General features: G+C 39.9%; 1 protein-coding gene across 8 annotated transcripts in view; it reads left to right on the forward strand.

Annotated features, from left to right (window-relative positions):
* Positions 1-25,541, forward strand: part of LOC134528296 (kinesin light chain) — a 247,810-nt gene that overhangs the window by 52,028 nt on the left and 170,241 nt on the right. The window lies entirely within an intron of this gene.

The following is a 25,541-nucleotide window of genomic DNA, read 5'->3' on the forward strand; positions in this document are numbered from 1 at the left end:
ACACTGAGGTATAACTATTTGTATTTTAGCCTATCGCGAAATGAACCCGCGAATTTTTCCGGTCTCTACCCATAAGCCACGAATGCGTTATTTGTAATAATGGGGTGCAGTGGTTCGACACCGGACTCATCATTCCAGGGTTCGAATACCGGTCATGCCATTTTTGGTTTCGGTATTTCAAGTATTATTATTTTTTTTACGAAATAACTCCAGGTAAATTTAGGGATTGGTTCCGCGCATAGGCCATGGCTGACCTGTGCTCAACATTCTTGGCCAGAATGGTTCGTCGTTACCGTCTCTAATGGCCTCGCTGCCAAAAAAAAAAAAGTCTTAAAGAGGATAGGGAAGTCTCATCGTGCAATGAATGACGAGAATATAAAAAAACAGTAATAGAATCTGAACGACTTTATAGAATTTGATGGGGTTGATTTTGTTGGTCCGTATTTTCATTACGGTTACTTTAATGTACATAAATAGCCAATCTAGTGTATAGGTAAAAAGAATACAAACAGTTTTTCATAAGTAAAGGGCTTGAAACCAAAAAAATAAACTAAAATGACTAAAATTGGTCTAAAATCATTAAAATCACATATTCACCCTATTAATTACCAAATCTTAGAACGAAATATACCTATTTCAAAGATTTTCTTTTACAATTGCATAGTAAAATGTTTAAATAAGTTAAAATTAGCTTAAAAAGACCACCTTCTCTACTTGCCCCGCCCACCCCATGTTTCCTTGTAGCTCTACCGCTAGATATTTTTAGCTTTGCCCCCACCTGTCTCTTAACTCCCTCCTTCGGTAGACTCTCGTATACGCTTTCTTTTTCTTAGTAAATCTCACCACTTTTGCTTAGCCCACGTTTTTCCTGAAGTTATTCCTCTCTGCCCGGTGTCCTTACCTCGTCGCTGGACGCGACATTTGCGTGCAACAAAGACTCTGCGTGAGCCAACCTGCCACTCGGCGAACGAAACGTAACTGTCAGAAGATGAAAAAAAATATATTTTATATATATTCACATAAAATCTCCACATTAAAACTGAATTCAAAACTGCTTTAAAAATGGCAACATGCCAGCAGAGCAAACTTTAAGTTTTACAGAAGAAGGAAAAAAAAAAAACGAATAACCATAACTGTGGCAAAATAAAATTTAAATTTTAAATTGGAAGTCCAGCACAAATTCTTTGGAGGGGCCTTCAGCAACAACCTTTACTATTCGAATTGTAAAGTCGCGTGTCTTTAAGTTTTTAATTTGATTGCTCGAACGAAGGCATTGCGTGTGGTTTCCGTTTCTGTGGACACTCTGTAGCAGCGACTGCCGCGTTGGAGCAGGGTTCGACTCGTATCTCGTCTGCTCGTCGTGTTGTGCAGCGGCGATGGTGATGATGATGATGATGATGATGTACCCGGAGCGCGCTTCCTGGCGGGGTTATCAGACCGCGGCCGGCGGGCGCGCAGGTCCGGCGCATTCCAGCGCCTTGTTGCGCCGGGAAGCCTTCTTTTCACAGACGAGAGAGCCAAAACCCGAAGTTCCCCGAAGCTCGTGCTTTTTCTCCGTATCTTTTATGTAGCTATCCTAACCGAATCAAACGTCCACAATGTTTTCAAGTATTTATAATGTAGCTAACCTAACCTAATTGACCATTAGTATCCTTTTATAAACACCGCCATATTTATTTACAATGAACAAAAAAAAAACCGAAGATGCACGATCGGGCGTTTGGCTCTCTCGTCTGTGAAAATAAGGCTTCCCTGTTGCGCCGCGCTTGGACGTCGTCCGACATCCCGCGCACCGCCGTGCAGCGTTGCCAGACGTACCCGGTACCCGAGAACATCCGCTCGGGTACGCAAATGTACCCGAACGTAGGAAAGACAGTATTCGTTTGGAATGGAAAAAACAATTAGGGTGGAAGACAGTGTTTGCCCGGGCCGTAACGCTCTGACATTAAACATCCCTGCCTTTTTTGAAAACAGCCTCGGCTACGCTACACTACTAAGGACCTCTGGAGAACCACAACATTAATTTGCAGCTAGTATCAAGTAAACAGTAGGGCGGCGACACCATGATCCACACGGAGATCCACTAATTTTGCCAGTCATCACAAGCAGCTTGATAGCTGAAGATTTTGGCTCATTTCACTGATGGAAATGATTTATAAATTATAGTGAACGGTACGATCGATTATGGCGTATGCACCATCTAAATAACGGTTCAGTCCTTGAGCCAAGAAACTCCCTACTTTCAAGAGTACACTCGCTGGTGCGTAAAATGCGGTATTGCCTCTTAATTATTGCAGGGCTGTTGATTCGGCGCGCATTTTTATTTCGTCGGGCAGACCGCAAATATTTATTTGACAGCATAATGCAAGACCATAGTGAACCGTTGTATGAAAACGTCCCTCAAGAAGCTGTTCAATGTTTTTGTTACTCGGAAATTTATAAATTATCGTCAAAGAATGTTGAATTATTTTACTGGTAACACGATAATTTTACTGTTTAACCTTTTCAGCCTAACGCAACGTGATATTTAATCATGTTTAAAAAAATTACTTCAAAGGCTTGAAACATTGTGTTAACACTACACCTGTGCTGATCGATCTTGACCCAAACACTACACAATTGTATAGAACTTACTTGACCTGTAAGTGTTGGCAGCAGAGGGAAAGCTGTGTCTGCTGGAGATGAAACTCCTGGACAGATTTACCATTTCTGGGTTGGGGAAAAGGGGGGGGGGGGGGGAGGGAGACCAAAGACACCAAATTGGTTTCAAAATAATACCATTATTCTTTTATAGTTAAGTATTGTAAATGTGACTTCTTTAAGAAAGAGATCACTTAGTGCCTGTCGACAGTATTATTACAATTGTAGCCATTCCCAAAATTGCACTCCATAATAAAGATAGGTCACATATATGACACCAAAAATTCGTTCCCAAAAAAGAAAAGGAACTGGCCGTTTCCTATCTAAGGGTTTGGGAGCGGTTTTGTGCACAGGAAATACGGTTAGGCATATTCAACACCTTGTGTCTCTGTGAATACCGGCCGTAAACTCAGTTTGGGTGTCCGTGTAGGCGGGCGCCCGTGTGTCTGGTCGCCAAACAAACACATTGTAACTGCGTGGGTTCGTGAACGGTGAGCGCACTCCTAGTAGGGAGTTGTTTCCCCGACTGCAGACGACGGTGCGGCGGCTCGTATTTGGCCTTCACTGCCGCGAGCGTCGACAACGGCTTCCGCCCTTGTCGCTCGAGGCTGACGAAAAGTCTTCACCCATTCGGTTTACCCGCAAAAGTTTTACTTAACTTTGCAGTCCGCCTGGTCGGTCGCTAAGGGCGACACTGGCTTGTGCATCGCACGCCTCTTCGCCTCTACGCGCCAGGCACAGAACTGGCGTGCAGAGACTTCGCGTTCGGTAACGCGCCTCTATGGGACTTTCAGCGGTGACCGTATAATTCTGTGCTGGAATATTGGAGATACAGGATCCCTGCAAGACCTTACTCCACTTATACAAATTCGATACATACTGCGCAGATGGCGTACGTGGTTTGGGTGTTTATTGGGTGTAGGGGTTGGGCAGTGGGAAAGCGGCCCGGACTTTTGGCTCGGGTTGTTGTCACCCCTGCGTCTTGCTGGGACTTCAGGAGCTCCTGCAGCAAGTTTGGATCAAACGAAGTGAGTGTGTGCATCATTAACCACCGTGGCGCCAGAAACTCATGTCTTCATGCGGTCCAAACACACTCATTCATTCACGTGAATAGCTAATGTCCCCGGTAGATTGACAGATGTTTTTCTTTCAGCTCTAATAAGTAACAAGAACATACACGATATTCAAATCGAATCATTTGTATAATATTGGTATTACTCGGGATATGATGTAGAAATTGTCCAAGCCTTGTGAATCTTCCTGGTGACGCAAAAGAGGCACTCGTTTAATTTTTATGTCGTAGGTATACGCTGCATATCTGATGCAATGGAAACACGGAGTAGACGAGGCGGGTCGAGTGTTTCGTCGTTGCCATCAGGCGCGCGCGCGTGGGCCAACGTCGCGGCGGTGGAAGGCGGTTAGGGAGGACGACGGGTCCTCGTCCCGATATGGGCACGCCCGGGTGTCGTGGATCGCGTTGGCCGCGCCGGCGGCTTGTTGTGACGTGTGCTGGTGGGTCGGCTCCGAGTGGCTTCGGGACACGGCAATCTGATTCAAAAACTCTTATTTCGCCATTTCTGGTTTGCACTGTATGTCACGGTGTGTGTGTGGGGATCGGGGAAGGCGCCAGCAGTGCTGATAAAGTCTTAGGGCTCAGGACACAGCCAACTGTCTGGTCAGCTGAGTGAGGTTACGGGGCTGAGGCTGTGACCATGCTGGGTTGGTGGCCCTAGCCGCTGGTCATTGCCGAAGCTCTAATACCCTCCCGATCAAACAACAGGGAGCGATCCCTCACAGTTCTGTTTTAAATAAGCTCTGGAATGCATATAAAATGAACTGGAAGTTTCCCTAAATGGCGCATATGTGGGAGGGGAATGTGAGAATGCCGGCAGTAGGTCGGAAGTATCTATCATGGGCGTAGCCAGGGGGGGGGGTGTTTAGGGGTTCAAACCCCCCCCCCCCCTTAGCACCAAATATTTAATTAATTTCCTATTCATCACTCAACAAATTTCATATTAAAATTAATAAAAATTTTACCATTACAATATTTGAATTTAAGAACCGAAAACTGCTAAAATAGCACTATTTTGTACACCTTAAAATCCAAATTTTTCTGGGGGATGGCCCCCGGACCACCCGCTTTAATACGGGGGCGGGGGGGGGGGGGCATGCTTCTTAACACCCCCCATACACAAATCCTGACTACGCCACTCTATATGTCACGGTGAAAACTCTATAACGGCAGTCTGCACCTGATGACGGGAGACGTCTGATCCCGAAAAGTCGCAACTTTTTTGTATTAGGTAGTCCACTGTTTTCGCCTGTGCTGTCGTCTTCGTGTTGCCAGAATGTATGTTAAATTCCATCGCTAGGTTGTCCAGATTATCAGTTTAGTATGGTCCTTGGGCTCCTCTGTCGTTGTGTTTCCAAGGCTGTTGTTTGTCTGTGTTTACTGTTCTTTTTGCAACTGTCTCGTTGTGAGCCCACTGTGTTCGTCTGCGCCGTGATATTTTTTTGCGACTTATCCCTTCCACGGCGCTCTGTGTTCTCTCTGCATTTAACCTTTCGTATCGGCTGATTATGGATTGTTTTCCGTGTGTTCGTGTATTCATGTTTCTTTGTCCGTTCTGCAGGTTTTCTCTTTGACATGCAGTGCAAATCTGCAATGGCGTATGTCCAAAATAATTTTTTTAATCACTCTCCCCTATTGCAAGAATCATTTAAAGAACGCACAGTGGCGTAAGTCTAGAATTTGGCAGATTTGAGTTTGCATACCAAATAATAATCTGGACGTTTCAGAGGTGAATAATTATCAAACATGTTGACTTCAAGACCGCTATGTTTAGGAGCCCCTCATGTGCAACGAACTCATATGGAAATTTCAGGAAGGAATGAGCTATGCTTTGTTACAAGGATTCTAGCTTTATTTACCTGTAGTGATTTCGCAAACGACCGAAAACAGAAACCAGAATTACTGGATCCAAGATACGAACCTGAAATGCGAGCTTTTCCAGTAAGTTACCGGAAACATGTATGCAAATTGGACAAGTTTTCCAACGTTTTATACTTATACAAAAAAAATTATCACCTTTTTTATAAATACAGACCCAAATGAAACCTGTATTTTATCTTTTTAAAACAAAAAAAAAGTGTTTTTTTTTTTTTTTAACATTACCTACCAATCCGCAGAAAATAAATTATTGTATAACCTGTATCAACCTATCTTAATTATATAAATCTATATTGATAATGGAGAAAAGGAAAATTTTCCAGAAAAAGTACCTAGTTACGTTATTCCAGAAATTTTTCCACGGAAACATTTCGTACTCGTGTCTCTAGTGAAGGTACGTCCAGACGCTGGCCCGTTCAGTATACCGTAGGCCGGTATTCAAAAAACCCAAAAATAAGAGTTTAGGTGTTGAATATGCTACACCTGTGTCTTAACCGTATTCCAACTGCACAAAACTGCTCCCGAACCCTTAGATAGGACACGGCAGTCCCTTATTTTTAGGGAACGAATTTTATTTTCTTATCCGTGACCTATCTGTTGCACAAACTACTACGTATGCGCAGATCTTACCTTTTTTTGGTGTTTTCGTCTAGATGGCGGACCCGCGTGTGGAGGCATTAACCCGTATATATTAACTTTCGTGAACATCGGGGGGACGTACCAAGCATATCGGTGCGTCAAATGAAACTTTACGATAGCGAAACTATCCTGGAATACATTTTGTACACACGAATGGTTATAAACAAGAAATTATCACAACTTAAAAATACTTGAGAAAATTAAGAATAACAGCTTTGAATAACCATGGTTTCCGCCACATATTTGCTGTGTCGCCGTGGCAGAGTAGTCAAGTGTAAGGTACACAGGAGCAAGAGTATGGGTGTTAGCAAGTTGAAACCACGACAGCAGGAATTTTCTTCACCTTTATAAAATGTATTATTGCATTATGAACACTGTAATAAATTCATGTAAAATAAATTAAATTCTATTTGTTTAAGTAATTGCTACATTAACTTATAATTCCTTAGTTTTTACTTAATATATAAATAAAACACAAACGCAAAATAAATTATAGTATGTATGTGTACAGAAATAATTAATTTTTTATCTTCTATGCAGAAAAATATTTTTTTGTTAGAAAAAGTTTTTTGTTACCAAATGTTAATATTTTAAAAAAATATTATTCATCAGGTGTGAAACACACGTAAGCAAACGTGTAAAGACGCGTAAAGTAGCGTGCTCGTTCGATTAGGTTTGAACACATTCTGGAATACGGCCCACGAGTTAGGTTATGGTTGGATCCCAAAAGACAGTGCTTATTCGTTATCTGAGCTCTCGGTATACGGCATTGGGTGGGAGTAATTTCGTGAATGGAACGGAAAGGTGTAACCACGGCGCTGCCATCTGTGGCGGATGGCGCGAACTAAAGTTCACAAAGCCAAAGGAAAACTTTGTATTATTAACAATTCAATGAATTTAAACAAGTATTTTAATAAAATGTCGAAAATTAGGTACACAGTCGGGGTTTATCATTTTATTCAAGTATTATTTTTCTCGCATCTATCGTAGCCGTTTCATTATATAGTTTAACATATTGCTATGCAAATGGAATGATTCTATAGTCGACGTAGCTGCTCCAGCGACGAACAGATGCTTATAATAAGTATATTTGCAATTTGCGAACACATTAATTTGCTCGTTACCGAGATTAGATGTTAACACATCTCTGGCGAGTACTGAAAAACTCTCACTTTTTTTTTTTTTCATGCCCATCCTTAAAGGTTGAATCCGCTGGTAATAGCAGGTTCATCACTGCCTCCAGGTCGTGAAGGAGCTAGCTGGAATCGATGGTTATGCGTCTCTTGTCCTAACACATTTGCACGAGATATTTGACATAAACTAATTTGGCCAATATATGGTCTAAATTAATATAACGTAAAATAATTTGGTTTAAATTATTTTGGTCATAACATGTTTTCCATTAGTTAGTTAGTTTACATTAGATACTAAAATTTTCTTGGCCCAAGTTACGTCCTTAAATATTTCTCAATGTCCCTTGGCGTAAAATTATTCCCCTTAATTTTTTTTTTTTTTTTAGTCTCAAGGCAGCATGTAACGAATGACTTGTGTTGAAGGGAAGCCTTCTTTTCACAGACGAGAGAGCCAAAACCCGAAGTTCCCCGAATTTCATGCTCGCTTTTCTTTTTTCCGTATCTTTAATGTAGCTATCCTAACCAAATCAACCTTCCGCAATGTTTTAAAGTATTTATAATATAGCTAACCTAACCTAATTGACGACCATTAGTATCCTTTTATCAACAAATTTACAATGAACAAAAAAAAAAAAAACCGAAGATACACGATCGGGCGTTTTTTGGCTCTCTCGTCTGCGAAAAGAAGGTTTCCCTGTGTTGAATTCCTGGCTGGTAAAGCTGGATTCACAATTGAAAAAAATAACAGTAACAGTAGGTCGTGTGCATAGCATATGAACATGTTTCCTAACCTAACGATTCACAATAGCAGAAAGTTGGTCGTGTGCATGGGAGCGAGGTCGTGCGCATAGGAGTGAAATGAATATATTTTATTTCCGTCGCGTACGAATGGCACAACAGCCAATGAGAGAAGAGCAGGGTGCTTTTTTGGCGGGACTAGAACTATGTTTATATTTATTAACCATATTGTGGTAAGAAAATGTCGAGATAATAATAGTATTATCATTATTTTGAAAGTTAATATGTTTATTTACTAACACTGGTAACAGATGTCGCATAGTTAGCGAAATTTCATTGGCTGAAATTAACAGTAAGAATTCAATTGTGAACCGATTTCGCAGTTCGCACAGGTCGTGTGCACAGGTCGTGTGCGTGGCTTGCTATGCACTCGCTTAATTTTTTTTTATTGTGAACCCAGCCTAAGGCGGAGTGCGAGCGGCGGACACGTGGCCGGGTGCGACCCTGGCCCGCGGCGAAGGGTCGGCCTCGAAAGAGGGGGGGGGGGGGGGGGGGAGGATGCGCAGTGCGGCCGCGCGGGGCCGCGGGGCCGGGGCGTGACCAGGTCACCTCCGGGGACGACCGTCTGTCTTGCCGCCCGACTTTCGGTCCTGGGAACTCCGAGCCTTCCCGTCTCGGCAAGCGCGGCTCCAGAGGAAGGGCGCAGGGGACGATAGCCCCCTCCGAGCCCAAATTTTACTTCTTATTTCTCTGTAGGGAATATTAATGTTAGCTTAAATACTTTCGTAAATGTGCTGAACTCTTCTTTCAATCAAAATTCGTACGAAAATACTAAATTTCAGTATTTGATACCATATATTTTGTGAATATCCCAAGGGCAATGTCATGATTATTAACTGCATCCTGCCCGAGAGGTCTTCCTGGAGCCGCCATTGCGTCTCGGAACACGAGAGATTTCAGCCGGGGACTAAGATTATTTAGTAAAAAAAAAAAAAAAAAAAAAAAATGAGGGAAGACAGATTTTCAATCAAGGTCGGTTGCAGAGTATTGCAACGTTCTCGCAAACCTCATCTTCGTGAGAAATCTTAAACGTCGTTATCTTTTTGTTCACGTTACCACGGAAATGATTCGGAATCTGTGCAAGGTGGAATGATGATCGTTCCACAACTTTTTAAACGCTAAGCCAGATTGTTTGGCATTGTCAAGCATTAATTTCAAGCCAATACGACAATCAAACATTACTTTCAACATTTTTAGTTTTTTATTTTAGATCGACGTTCTTGTTAATATGACAAAACGTCTTACAGAATCAGCCTTATCACTTGCTGGTGTTGATTCACAAACAGTCCTGGGAACATTTGTTCTGCGCCGATCTCATCCTGGTTGAGTGATGAATTGATGAGCTGTTGGTTGATGATGGTCGTTGCTTTGTTAGCAGCTCTTGGTGAGTGTTCATTTATGAAAAAAAACGAATACAGCCGAAGTATATCCTATCTGAAATGTTTGTGTTTTTTTTTTGCAACTTCACGCACATTTTGTCTTGTCCAGTTCTTTGGGAATCTATCTTGCCAGCACATATTTCAAATCTGTAGTCCTATCGTGTTTCCCCGCGTTGTTGCAGCTAATTTGTTGCAAAGTTACATTTTTCGTTCAGATGCATGTTACATTTAAATAACCGATGCCTTGGTATCTTTGAGCAGAGGGCGAACCCACGTATTCAAAACTCTCCCCTCTCACTCTCCCCCACTCCCCCCCTCCTCCCTCTCCCTCCTCTCCCCCCCTCCCCCTACCTTTCCCCCTCTCCCCTCTCCACTCTCTCCCCTACCTCTCTCGCCCCCCTCTCACCTCTCTCCACTCTCTCCCCTCTCTCCACTCTCTACCCTCTCTCTCCCCTCTCTCCCCTCTCTCCCCTCTCTCCCCTCTCTCCCCTCTCTCCCCTTACTACTCTTTCCCCCTCTCCACTCTTTCCCCCTCTCCACTTTTCCCCCTCTACACTCTTTCCCCCTCTCCACTCTTTCCCCCTCTCCACTCTTACACCTCTCCACTCTTACCCCTCTCCACTCTTTCCCCTCTCCATTCTTTTCCCTCTCCACTCTTTCCCCTCTCCACTATTTCCCCTCTCCACTATTTCCCCTCTCCACTATTTCCCCTCTCCACTATTTCCCCTCCCCACTCTTTCCCCTCCCTCCTCTCCACTCTCTCCCCTCTTCCCTCTTTCTCCTCCCTCTCTCCCCTCTCCACTCTCTTCCCTCCCTCTCTCACCGTTCCCCTCTTTGCCCTATCCCCTCTCACCTCTCCCTCTCTCCCACTCTCCCCTCTTTTCCCTCCCTCTCTCCCTCTCGCCATTTTCTCTCTCCCCCGGTCGCATGTAAATTTATTTTAGCGGCCCACAGGCAATTTTCTAGAAGGCATTCTATTATGAACTCTACTGCAGTAAACATACTTTAAAAAATTAAGGAAATATTGATCGGCATATTGAAAGTTAAGACTCGGGTTCTTCTGTCATGTTGGATTTTTATTTATTTTTGTTTGTTTTAATAATTTCAGATCTTCATGAAGAAATATTTCGAAAATGGACCATGCCGTGAAAAACACAGAAAATGTACTTTTACGTGACCACGAGTCCACCAGCCGGGCAGAAATGTAGATTGTGAATATTTCCCTGACATTTTACCAATAGAATGGTAGTAAGCAGAATATTGTTAAGCAAACAATTATCAAAAAAATATGTGGTCTGTGCCACTCTTGGTAAAAATTTTATATCCTTTTTTGTATTTATATTTCCGCAGGATATATTTTTTTTTTTTGTGATCTTGTATCGTGGTTTATTTGGTGCTGGCTGATTTTATAATATTTTTATTCTTTTGTTCAGACATTTGGTTTATTATTCTGTTTAATTTAGTTGTAAGATATTGGTTAGGTTAGATACATGATCGAAAAATACCAGAACAAACTAAAGACTTTCAGAATGTAATTTATAATTTTAGTGTATCTTAAGTATTTTTATTGTGTTAATTTTCGGTATTGCTTTTACCTTTTAATTTTTTGTAGATTTAAAAGAAATACTACGTATTGTAGCCGTTACCATGGAGCAACTTTCGGAAAATCTTTATATTGTTTTCTGTTCATGATTCATAGACCATCGTTAAAACCATCGTCAACTCAAATGTGCGTATGTATATATGTATATGTATGTATGTATGTATGTATATATATAATATGTATGTATGTATATGTATATATAATAAATTTGGTGGACACGGTAACTGTCGCAATTTTTCACAAATCACTTCCAAACTGATACATAAAATCTAGTAGAGGAAAATCTCGGTCTAGTTCGTTAAAGGACAATATCCGACCAAACAGGTAGAAATAGGGAAATTCTTTTGAAGAACAGAAAAATTGCGGTAACTCTCATAATATAAAAAAATATCACATCCGTTTGAACGATTATAACTCATAGGAGTAATACCAAATTATTTTGTCTCAATAAATTTTTTTATACGATAAATCATAACAGCAATGTGTTGAGAGAAAAAAAGGACAAAAATATAACTCCCTTCGTAGGCGCATCGAATGTGTACAAATGTTGTATTAATATTATTATTTTTTTCTAAAACTTATGTGTGAAACAATTTTGATTAGATTAACCATTACTGCAAGGAGTTTTAAAAAAAGTAATGAAATTTAAAAAAAAGATTTATAAAATCCGTAAATTTTACACTATTAAATCCATTACTTTTTTTTTTGTTAAACCTAAAAATATTATCTACAACTTTCGTCCGAATTTTTTTTTTATGCGACCATCCATTACTCCAAATGGTGGAAAATAACTGAGGTTGAAAGACAAAAATTTTCATAACTCCCTTAATATGCACACAATTAAATCCGTTCAAATTGTTAAAAACCTTTATAAATATTTTCTAAAATTTTCTTCTGAAATAATATTTCATACGACCAACTATAACTGGAAGAGCTGGAAGAAAAACAAGGGTTGGAAGTAAAAAAAAACTCCCTTAGTAAGGATACAATCGAATCCGTTCAAATTGTTTGTAAATCTTATCATTTTTATCTAAAATTTTGTCTGCCACTGGGGTACAGAATTGCAATTGGTGAAACATTCATTAAAAAAAGTGAAAAAAAAAACATTCATTAAAAAAAAGATGTGTAACAACTGGATTTGGTAACGACCAAATTGATGTGTTCTCATGTTGCGAATACTCTTATAATACGAAACTCACTGAATTTAAATTAGAATTTTTTTTAAAGTAATGCCGAGTATAATAAATATACGATAATTGAGTTTTAAACTTCATATCTTGACGCGAATCGAATCATTTGATTTGCAGAGCGAATAACTAATGAAACGGCTCTGATAAAAGCGAAAAATATTTGAAAAAAAATGATAGTAATCCTCGACTTTGGACCTGATTTTCGATATTGAATATTATTAAAACACTACCCATCTTGATAAAATTCATTAATTAAACAGTTAATGCTAAAACGTTTTTCCTTTGTCTTCGTGAACTTTTGTGCGCGCCATCCCCCACAGATGGCAGCACCGTGGTTACACATTTCAATCCACGCAATTACTCCCACCTAATGCCGTATAGAGAGGGGCAGCCTTCTTTTCACAGACGAGAGAGCCAAAACCCGAAGTTCGTGTTTTTTTTTCCGTATCTTTAATGTGGCTATCCTAACCAAATAAACCGTCCACAATGTTTTAAAGTATTTATAATGTAGCTAACCTAACCTAACCTAATTGACCATTAGTATCCTTTTATCAACACAGCCATATTTATTTACAATGAACAAAAAAAAAAACCTAAGATGCACGATCGGGCTTTTGGCTCTTTCGTCTGTGAAAAGAAGGCTGCTCGTATAGAGAGAGAGAGAGAGAGAGCTGAGATGTTGCACATCAACAATAAAGAATACGATTGTGGTGGTGACTATGGGACACGCAACGTGTTAGCTGGGTAGAACAAGTGGCTCTGGAACGAGGATAGCTTGAAGAGCTGAACAAAGACTGCCTCCTTTCTTCGCCGTAGTTCGGCAAGAGACGCGGACAGCAGTGCTGCGGTGTTCGAACGACGTCTCGCGGCCTTGTCCGGGAGTAGGTCGAGTCAGCCGTCGACTGCCCCGGGCAAGGGACTTGTCGCGAGTCGAAGGAGCGGTAGGGACCGAAACACGCCATGTTGGTTTATACGTTTTCGTGCCGTAACAATTTGTTACCCTTAAGTATGCGACCTCTCCTGTCCTCTTTAAAAGCAGAGACCACACACATGAGTTTTACAAAGACCGTAAAATAGTGTCTATTGACAGTATCATCATCCCCAAAAATGGAATAGGTGACTTCGTCGGGGAAACTTATTGTAGCAACAACTTACTATTAACTTCAATCATTCCACTGAATTATACAATGTGAAAACCAAACTATAGAAAACAGTGGAAACAATGAAAATGCACATGTAGTTTACCGACTGAGGCAGGGTCTGCATGGATGGAATGAGGCTGACAGTGACAGAAGCCGGCTTCCGTAGCAGAGGAACAGACCTGTCGTTCCGGCCAGCCTGGAGACCGCGTGAGGTGAGTGAGATGAGGCGTGGAGCAGCGACGGAATGAAATGGTGGGGGAATGGGAGTACCCGGAGAAAACCCACAGGCCACGGCAACGTCCGCAATGTTATCACTTGCGAAAAATCCATGTTCGATCTCACCGGGAATCGAGTTCCGATCGCTGTAGTGGGAGACGAGTGATTTAGAGTGGGGGCGTAAGATTGTTGAAACCAACATGGCGTCTTTTGGTTTCCTACCTCTGCCCTCCCCTCCTAATTATTCGTATCACCCCCCTTCCACAGTTTTATAAAGAAATAATTTATAAAAAGCTTTATTATAGACACCATTGTGTATGCGTTACTTATGGAATCGCAGGAAATCCAACTCTGGTAACGATGAATTAATTGGTCGGACAAAAAAGGGTTTGAATAATTTCTTGGTATTTTACGATCAAGCCGATAATATTTAGCATTTATGTGCAGTAAAAAATGTAACGGAACAAATATTTCAAATCTTCTAAGCTGCAACATCTGTAGAAACTGCCTCAAAACAAAAGTTACAAGTGTAAGATATGGTAAATCGACGGTAGTACCTATTAATTGGATGTCAAATTAAAAACATTTATTTAGCTGTTTTTTATTGATTTAATTAATTAAAAATATTTTTTTTAAATGTTGCTCATACATATGGAGTTGATTTGGCATACTTCGAATTAATATAAAAATTTAACAAAAGCAGGAGAAAGTTTTCCTCCGATTTCATCTACCGCCTATTTACCATATCCCGCGCTGTGTGAAAGTTGAACATACTTAGCCTGACTGGTAGCTCATACCGAGCATTAAAACGGAGCGTTTCGGGTCCACACGTAATCATGAGCGTCACTTGATTCCAGAGAAAATAGCGAGTGTGAGGGGTTCGTGCATTTACCGTGCATAAAAACGAAACCAATCAACATTTGCTAAGTTCATGCGGTAGGTAAGCCGCTGGAAGTTGGTCCATGGTGAAGTCACTCGAGACTCTGCACACCCGGTTTAATTAGAGGGTTCGACGTCAGTTGACATAACAAGACACTCCAACAACTTCTTCTTGAAAGATAATGGCGTGTTTTAGCAGTCAAGTTTGACCTCAATTAGTATGCGTACCCAGTCCGTAAAAGCGGAGAGGGAGTTTGTTTTAATACTTTGTTTTAATACATTGTCAAATGTTTGCATAAATTTAAACAGGCTGCCCATAACTATGAAAGTAAATTTGTAAACTTTGTACAAGAACTATATGAAAGAGATATCGTAAAGAACTATTATACTTAGTATTCTTGTAAATTTATTTATATACATATTGTGCGGTAGATTATTATTAATATAATTTTGTAATCTTTATTTTTTGATATGTACATATGAGTTAAGAATACATGCACGGTATATTTCCTGGTAAATGTTAATATAAAAAAAACTTTTATTCTTTAAGTATTTATATCTTGTCATTTTTATATTGCTTTGATTAATTTAAATTACATCAATGTGAGACTTCAGAGACTTTTACGTAAACTTTTTGTGTTCACGTGAACTAACCTATTTCCTATTCTTACAGGTGACATTTTGATTTAATTTAGGACTGAGGATGTGTAAATGTACTTGGGTTACTTTATAGTTGGTTTTGCACAATTTCTCTGAACGCCTGTTTACAGTTGTGACGGGCAGAATTCATTGACGGATTGTTCGATTTATTTACTAGTTATACTGTAAATAAATAAAATGTGTAGTTGTACACAAAATGTACGTAGCTGTAGTCTCCACCTATGCTGGGACGATTTTACACCTTTATTGTTGTCTTGATCATAAAAATCTATTATCAAAAGTGTTAAGTAAAATAGGCAATATTTTGGTAAATTTTTAATTCTGTTGTAATGCCCCTACTGTTTAGGACCACTTTACTCTATTAAATGAGCCCCTCACAGTTACAGAGTTAATTCTCTCCATAATGCGCTTCTTAATCGTTAATCGTTGTCGGGCGCCAGTTTTGAATGTACCCAACTTAAGTATTTATTAAACACAAAAAAATAATAATTATTATATTACGTTTATTATTTAACATTAAAATTTAAATGACAAAAAATTGAAAACAAGGTTGTTTACACTTATGCATAAAAGTAAATCAACATTTATTAATTAACTATTAAAATTACGTTGGGCACAACAGATACAAGATTTCAGTTATTTGGAGATAAAAATAAAATTCGCTAGTTAAGAATTTCGTCGGTTCGCATGAGGATCAAAAAATACATCAAGACCTCTGAGTGAAGTCGTGTAAAACATTAATTGTGCCATAAGTTCAAGAACCTAGAGGCTTTAAGAGTATTTAAAGACGACCGATAAAGAAAAACCAGTTTGAGTTCTCAAGCAGCAGATAGTCACAAACGCAATTTGTGCTATGACTCGGTACAGCGACAGTTCAGGATTTAACACAGCATAGTTATACCTGATTATCCGCTGATATCTGGTTTTCAGGTTAAGGCCCAATAAAACCAATATTACGAAAGCTTCGCCGAAGCTCGGGGCGTATTTTCTCACCAATTCGGGAGACGTAGCGATGTCAGAAACTATTTAAAAGGTCGCGTCGTCAAGGCCCGACGCGACAGCACACACCAGCTACAAGATGGCACACAGAAGCTTTTTTCTTCTCTATTAAAAATTATAGCGTCTCTTACAACAATGTCTTTAACATAAGTTCAAAAGATCCGCCGATCTATCGGCCAATCACCGACCTTGAATTACGTATTTAAAATACATAACATGTTACATTATTAACATAGAGAAAGGTTTCAATGCTCATAGCAATATCCAAAACTACTTAGAAATTAATTAATGTGAAAGATATATAAATTTGACATAAAAAAGAAAACAAATACTGAAAAACATAAAAAAAAAAAATAGTTTAAATTAAAGTTTCAGTGTTCTGTGATCTGTTGTAGTATCACACTGTTTGTGTCTTTTAACTCCGTGGTATATAAATTACTATATGCATGCGTTGATTTACTGCAACTCAATTCTACTGCGTAATGAAGTAAATTTACATTAACAGGTTGATTTGTACTACGTACATATTTTGTTTAAAGTTACTGTTTTAAATCTGCAATGTGTACATTGGAGAAATTTTTAAATTTTTATCACTTTTTTATCATCAAGTAAACACTTCTAATCTGAGTGAACTATTATCAAACCCATGAACGTCTGTTAGACCTTTTGACCATCGTGCACTGATAAATGGTAACATTGTGGTTGGTAGTTTTTATATGATTTAAGATTTTTACCCAATATATTTTCTTATGTTTTAATCAGATACAGAAATTTAACTTAAAACCATATTCACCCCTTTTTCATCCCCATAGAGATTAAATTTTGTAAAATATTAAAATAGTGGTTGGTTTCACGAAATTACTCCAACAAAATGACGTTTGCCGAAAGCTAAGATGTTACACATCAAAAACAAACAAATAGACAAAAATTATTTATACTAGATTTTTGATTTCAAATAATGTTAGTAGCCATTTCAGATAGTTTTTCCTAAATTTAATCCACTGTTCAGACATTTTACCTCGAAACAGTTTTATTACTAGGCCTAGTATAGATATTAGAAATATATTAGTTAAGGTAGAACATTGATTATCTGTATTATGTTTAATTTAATGAAGTTTTTACAAACTCTGCAAATCGTGGTTGTAGCAAAATTATTTCATTGAAATAATTGGAAACATTTTGTTTTCGTCACATAATTTTGTGACGCATTGCTACGTAGAACTTAATTAAATTAACTATAATCCATTCGCTCAGTGTTCTGTCTTAAATAGTTTTTTTTCTATTTACATTGAAAATGTTGTTGAGCTCTAACTTCAAAGACGTGCACCAGCCTTGGGAAGCACTTATTTCGTGTCGATGATCCTGCTGCCGAAGCTTGACGGTGGAATCCAGACTCACTCTGGGTAAACGCACGGAAGTGACCTACCAGGGGACAGAATGTGGTGTCGTGTCACGTCGTGCCTCAGTGTGCGCCCGGCCTTGGCGATGACGGCCGCTGAGGCGCCGCGGGGGTGCAGTGTCTCTCTCTGCGCCTCGCGAGTATTGATTCGCCCCGATGCGCCATTGTTGCCGCTTCGCCCCTCCGTCCCTCCGTCCCTCCGTCCCTCCGTCCCTCCGTCCCTCCGTCACTCCGTCCCTCCGTCACTCCGTCACTCCGTCCCTCCGTCCCTCCGTCCCTCCGTCCCTCCGTCCCTCCGTCCCTCCGTCCCTCCGTCCCTCCGTCCCTCCGTCCCTCCGTCCCTCCGTCCCTCCGTCCCTCCGTCCCTCCGTCACTCCGTCCCTCCGTCCCTCCGTCCCTCCGTCCCTCCGTCCCTCCGTCCCTCCGTCCCTCCGTCACTCCGTCACTCCGTCCCTCCGTCCCTCCGTCCCTCCGTCCCTCCGTCCCTCCGTCCCTCCGTCCCTCCGTCCCTCCGTCCCTCCGTCCCTCCGTCACTCCGTCCCTCCGTCACTCCGTCACTCCGTCACTCCGTCCCTCCGTCCCTCCGTCACTCCGTCACTCCGTCCCTCCGTCACTCCGTCCCTCCGTCCCTCCGTCCATCCGTCCATCCGTTCCTCATTCAGTCTTCTCCTCCTTCCGGCCTTCCTCTTCTCCCCCTCCTTTACACCGCCCTCTTCTCCCCCTCCTTTACACCGCCCTCCTCCCCTCCTTCACTCCTCCACTCCTCTCCTTCTACCCTTCTCCCCGCTTCACCTTCTTCACGCCTCCCCTCCTCCCTTTCTCCACTTTTCCCATTCTCCACTTCTCCCCATCTCCCCTTCGGTCTCTCCGCCACTCCGCCACTCCGCCACTCCGCCACTCCGCCACTCCGCCACTCCGCCACTCTGCCTCTCTGTCACTCCGCCCCACGCACTGTGCGCACGTCCCGTTCCAGGTCTTTATCTTTTTTTTTACGTTTAACACATTTAAATTTTGAGGGGCCTAACCTAAAAAATTAATATATATATATATATATATATATATATATATATATATATATATAGAGGTTAATTTTTGCATAGTTGGCTAGCAAAGTTTAATTTTTAACATTTTTGTGCAGCATGGAGTAGGGAAACCAATTGGAATAAACAATAGAAATTTTTAGGTTTGAAGGCAATGCTAGTGGCTATTGCGAGGTATGGTTTAAATTTTTTTTCAGAAAAAAAAATTATTTAATGTTATTACCTTGTTATTAAAAATCATAAATATTCTGAAAGAATTTAACCATAACACATAGCAGCCAGTAAAATTGACTTTAAACCTAAAAAAATTCCAGTTTTATATTCCGTTTCATTCTTCTTATCGATACTGCACAAAAACGTTAAAAAATGCAACTTTGTCAGCTAATGATGCAACAATTATGAGATGTATATATATATTTTTTTTTCGTTTTGTGAAAGTTCAGCCACGCTAAAAATCGGCAAGTTTAACCATGTGGAACGTAAATATGGAATAAAAACCTGGATCGGGACATACACCCTTAACCAGAATGTCCACATCCAGGAAAAGTCATGGGAATTCCTCAGTGATAGTTGTTTGCATTCACCCAGATTCTGAAAGCATTTTTTCCCCCAGGTGGTTGGGGTTTAGTCCCACACACTATATATGGTGTATACACGATTCTGTTTGGTCTTAACCCCTGTGCGGGAATGGGGGAGGCTATATTATCCTTATTTCAGAAAATTGGAAAAAATAAATTCAATATATTTAAATAAAAGTAGTCAGGAATATTTATAATTCTGGTCGTGGAAAGTCAGGGAAAAGTAATGAGAAATGTGTTAGTTTTGCGTGCGGCGTTGTTTTTTCGTTGTTTTTTTTTTGTGGGGTGGCGGTTGTGTGAAAAAATTAAAAAAAAAAAAGGGGGGGGGGTTCAGTCGCTGCAAAGCGCCCTTTGGTTTTGAGACCGTTGTGCGTTTGATTGATTCGCTTGTCTCGCGGCTAATAGAGGAAATTATAATTGATGACAAACCTGGAGGTAGGTAATGTAGACAATTTTTTTCCTCGTTAAATGAAGGACTTGAAACGACTCTAAAATCTTCCCACGGTTCGTTTGACGTGCGAGCGAGTTGTGAATTTGAGCTAACAAGAAGCAAATAAAGTTGACATTGTAGGCTTCCGCGGCTATTGTCTACTTTAACTACCTTGGTTTTTTGTGTCGAGCTGTGTCCAAGTGGTAGAAAACCAAAATGAGTTGTTCTCTCAACCCTGAAGATGCCTGCTGCAACGCAGAGCGAAACTTGGGTACAATCTGCAGAAAGTTAATTTTTAAATTTAACTATAATTTTATATTTCTAAGCCCATAAAATAGTGTCTTTTGACAGTATTATTACAGTGTTGTTATACATCAGTGTCAAACACCAATTATTATTTCACACGAGAAACTATTTGTGGCATTCACTATATGCTATATAAAATTGCAGAGTCAAATTTTTTAATATTTAATGATATAAAGATATTTGATTACAAAAACTTTGCAACCAATATGGCGTCCTTAGATGTAAGGATTTAATATATGATTTTTAATAAATAAAACAACAAAAAAAAATCGAAGTTCCAAATTTCTCATTCCACATTTTTTCTTTACCAAGCAAAATTATTTAAAGTAGATTAAAGGAACATCATTACGTTATATAGGTGTGTGTAAACCTTTTGTGTTCTCAGGGTATATGTGGCAACAGAGCACATCGAAAAAATAACAACACTAAAAGCAAATATCGTGCATTCGGAAAAGAGAGTTAAAATGCACTCTGCAATTCAAGGATGAGACGTGCTATAGCAACGTAAGACTTCTCGAGGCATCCGCCAATGAACGTACAGTAGTGAACAGGCTTTTCCTTACCGCAGTGACGCGTCTGTAGGTGTGCCATGATATTCTAGTAAATAAACGAGTGTGTTGTGCTTTAAACTTTAAGCATTTTGTATCAACACAACATGTTAATACAGCTCTCATTGCATGCTATAGTAGATTAAAATTGGTTTATTTTTCCATAAAGCCTCTAAAAACTTTAAACCCGGGACAAATTCCAAAAAAAAAAAAAAAAAAAAATGTCGCAGACAAAATAATTACTTAAAAATACATGTGTGCCGTCAGTGTCAGATATTAATGGTTACATTGCCAGGTTCCAACAGAGGCCGGGAAATATTCTGATCTTAAGAGTTACGCAGTCAGAGCTACTTATTATTGATATTGAACCTGCGGCATTTTTGGGAATAAACTTATTAATTTCCTGTTGTCGTGTAATATTCCACTTGGTTTTTTTAAGATTAGTATTTTTTTTAAATACATGTTTTCCGCGTGCCAAATAATGTCGTTTTGTTAATAATACTTTTGTTTAATCGTTATTTATGTTTAATCATTTAAATATAATTATTTTTCTGAATAAAATAAGAGGTTAATCTGTGCGTTTGTCTTGCCGAAGTCAAACTGCTAAAACGAAGGATGAAGTTACAGCTGCAATTTGAAGGGACATGTAATATGTATGGAAATTTGCTTTGTATTATGCAAATTCGCGCATGTTCAGTTGTGTTTTGCTTGCGGAACTGTGCGGTGCTTGTATGGATCCGCGGAGGTTATTTCACGTGCGCTGTCACGCGCGGACTGTAGTAATGAGTGGCTTGAGACACGGGAGTTCGTTATCCATGCTCCGCGCTGCCACACGGCTCGATCACGTACAACTCTGTCTCCCGCAGTCTTGCGACTGTGGTGTTCGTGTACCGCCAATAAAGCAACGTTAGGGGGAGGGTTGGGAACTAAATGACGCCATATTGGTTTCAACAGTTTTTTTTTGGCCATAACGATTTTCTGTAGTTCCAATTTCAAAATTTTACTTTGCAAAATTATGGTGTATGATTTAGTGGGATGTCTGAAGATAATCATTATCTGACTGCTACAAATAGTTTCCTCTGTTTGATGTTTAATTTGACTTGGGGAAGAACTAGTTATAACCTTAATAAATTCAAGACATAAATCATATCTCCCAGAACTTATAAACCTTGTGGCAACCACATATTTAATGAAAGGCTCCAGTCTGTAAACGCTGCGAGGATATGTCTTACTTCACGTGGGCGACTACAACTATCATGAAAATCAAATCAGTTCACAAATGTTGACTTGAACAAGTAGCCAAAGATAAGTCATATGCAATATCAAACCAAACAATTCAGCATGGAAGCTTTATTTCAAGCAGTATCAAAATATTTTAAGTTAAAAGATGGCGAGACCTTAATCACCTTAAGTCTTGTATATTTTCTCTTTTATGTATTTGTATTTTCTCTTCCCTATTTTCGCAGTTAACATTTCGTTTTCAAAGAATTGCATGTATTCATGTGTCGGATCACACAATAACTTGAATCCTTGCGGTTTTTTTTCCCCCACCTTTACACGATACACTATATTCACTTTTATTTCTGTTTAGTACAAAATGAAACCGATGGTTTTGAAGTATTGCGATTGCCTGTCTGAATTTTTGATTCGTGGAACTATCTTCAGCTTCCTCTTTCCCCAAATTTATTTTTTCAAAACTTTTCTCGACATGTATATGGGGTTAGCGATGTTCAAAGTTTCTTTAATCTTCCAAAATACTCTCAAGGGCTGGGGGGGGGGGATTTATTTTACTGCGATGTGAAAAGATAGAGAAGATGACAAAGTGGATTGATCGAGTGTCTCAAAACGAGTATGTCCTGAGGAGAGAAAATGAGTAAAGAATCAAACTGAAGGATTTTCTGCGGTGGAAAGCTAATAGAAACGAGAAGAATGCATGAGCACCGAGTGGTTCGCAGCACAGATCTTGGGAGTTCCGTCATTTCGGAATCTCTGTTCGTAACTGTGCGTGACTTTTAAAAATCCCCTATCTTCAATAATGTTCGCAGGCTTTCACGGCCATTGTCTGAAGTAGCTTGGCTTCTGGGTTGTAGCCGTGTCCTTGGCGAATAATTCACCGACGTTTCGGTCGACATTGCAGTCGCCATCATGAGGGAGCAGTTACCCACTGAATCAGGTAAACTGCTCCCTGATGATGGCGACTGCAATGTCGACCGAAACGTCGGTGAATTATTCGCCTAGGACACGGCTACCACCCAGAAGCCAAGCTACTTCATTATCTATCTTGTTCGATAGTTTTAAATACTACACTTTAATACTCGTTCTAGTGTTTTGAGGCATCGGCGAAGGATGAGACTCCTGGTGACACATTTTGCGGTTGAACCAGAGCGGTTTCTAGTTTCTACTCGATTTATTTTGGATCAGTTGTTTACTTTTTAGATTTGGATGTTTTTAGTGTGTGCATTCTTGAGATACCGGCATTTTGCATTCTAAGAAAAGCCGTCGAAAGAATATTCACCAAAAAAAAAAAAACCGCTATGGAAGGTTTAGCCGTAGCGGCAGAAATGCATAGTGTTGACACCGGTTTTCCTGTGACGTCATTCGATAAACCAGTCGCAGGTATAGACTATGTATATCTGACCTAAGTCTTGTTTACTGTCAAACGAGAGCACAAAATTTCATGTGTCTTAAACATTCTTAGGGTTTCGGTGTTCAGGAAAATATAGTTGTTGATTGCACTGTGTTGCAGAAACCTGTTTCTATTGTAATTAAGGTAAAATGTTACAAACGCCGCTCCTTTTTACGGACTTTATTAGATCAAAACTTTCTTCTTTAAACCATGGGTAATTTAATTTATTTTTACTTCCGTCCATTTTACTGTACAAGTGTTATCACTCAATTGTATCAAACACTTCAAAATAGCATTTATTTGTTACAAGTACAAATGTATGGACAAAAGTTCAAGAATACGTAGATAAACATTAAACAGTTATACAGATACATGTGTAAACTCCACAGGCCAAAAAAGATACAAACGTGCACATATAAAGGTAAAACAGTTACACATGAGGTGCTAATGAATTAATATACATTAGTAAACATTAAATTAGTATGTATTTAAAAAGGGGGAAGTGGTTTTATGATGAGAAGTTAGTTTTATTGAAAGATTCTGTTGTAAGGTAATTACGTGAAGTAGAAAGTAAATAAAAAAAAGGGCCATTATTTCTGTAAGATCCTGCGGTAGTTTATTGAATAGCTTTCTTCCTTTTGGATATTTTCTTGTAGAGTACCTCGGTATGTTTCACTTGACGATTGGACAAAAAGTAAAAAAACACCCCCTCCCCCCTTCCATAAGACCTTGCGCCTGATACCACAGATGAACGAATGACTCAAAACTTCCTCTCTCGCGCACCACCGCTCCGCAGAAGCGAAGGTCGCGGTGCCGTTGTGCTGTCTGCTGCCGAGTGGCGAACTTGTGGAGAAGACTGTACACTGTGGTTGATTCGAGAGCTTAACAGGCCGTGTCGTCTTGCAGAGGGACTGGACCGTTGTCTTTATTTTTACGTACTTTGAATTAATTTTCGTATTGTTTTATTTAGTTAATTTATTTCATTTGAGTACTTCGTCTCGTGGACAGCGAGGTCATCAGAGAAGGCAATACACAGCACGGTCCAAGGATATTGGGACAGGGTTTTGCCGCGGCCGCTAGAGGCAGTCACTTTGTCAAATATTTGTCTTCAGTTTTTTTCACAATAGAGTTGGAGGGGAAGTATTGGACGGAAAATAGCTTCCAATTTTTTTTTCATCAAATACATTTGATCTGATGACCTCAAATATATGTTTTTTTTAATCATGTCACATTATCAAAGCTTGAAGTACTTAGCTTGGCTTCTGGGTTTTAGCCGTGTCCTTGGCGAATAATTAACCGACGTGTCGGTCGACATTGCAGTCGCCATCATCAGGAAGCGAAAATTATACAAGTTGTGACAGTGTCTTAAGAGCGAAGCCTTCCTAAAAATAAAAACACACGCCTTTTAAAAATTGCTTAATATATCCTAGTGGTTTCTGTTTACGAAAAGCTGTTAGTAGTACGTCGATGGCGGATGAGTAGTTCTGTTTACGGATTTATTTTTTAAACTGTATTCGTAGGGGAGTGAAAATAGCTAAACCTCGTGTTTTTCAGAATGATGTTTAGACATGAAAAACTCTGTAGAGATTCTTGAAAGCACTCGAGTGACTTGCAGTACACCATATTCATTTTTCAGCCACATATAGTTATGGTTACCACTCAAGTCACGATTAGTTGTACAATGCACGACGAGAAGTCTGCGCGCCAGTTCAGAGGCGATACCGCGCTAGAAGCACCAGCGAGCGTCGCACTATCATCTTTCCTCACCAACACACATACACCCCTGGCTAGGCGAGCGCAGTTTGGTCTTCTGAATGATTCTTGAAACGAGAAAGATTGATATAAAACATACACTGTATGTCGTAGAAACACCTCAAGGACGGTCAACAAGGATGAGTAGGTACATAAACACTTGAGGACTAGCTAAAATAAGCTTATGTCAAATATTAAACGACCAAACACACGAAATTTCATGGAAGGAATTTAGTCAGAAAAAAATGTTACAGCACAGACGAGCGCAACTGCGACGAGCACAACTGCAACAATAACAGTAAATACATAACAAAAATCAACTTTGGATATCACAGCGACAAACCGGCGAACCCAACGATGATAAACGGATGAACTGAACAACTCGACGACACTTGTCCTTCATTGAGATTTTTCTATGACGTACAGTGGAGTAGGTCCTATGTTTTAAATAGTCTGAGCAGTTGCCTGGAGTGATTTATAATAGTCTGAGCAGTTGCCTGGAGTGATCTGTAATCGTCTCAGCAGTTGCCTGGAGTGATCTGTGTGTTAATCAGGACGGCCAGACCAGGATTCCTCTGTGGGAGAATGTAACCTGCTGTAGCCTGTTATTTATCATTACTGTGATTCACGCCCA

The sequence above is a fragment of the Bacillus rossius genome, chromosome 1 (genome assembly GCF_032445375.1).
Source record: "Bacillus rossius redtenbacheri isolate Brsri chromosome 1, Brsri_v3, whole genome shotgun sequence".
Lineage (NCBI taxonomy): Eukaryota > Metazoa > Arthropoda > Insecta > Phasmatodea > Bacillidae > Bacillus > Bacillus rossius.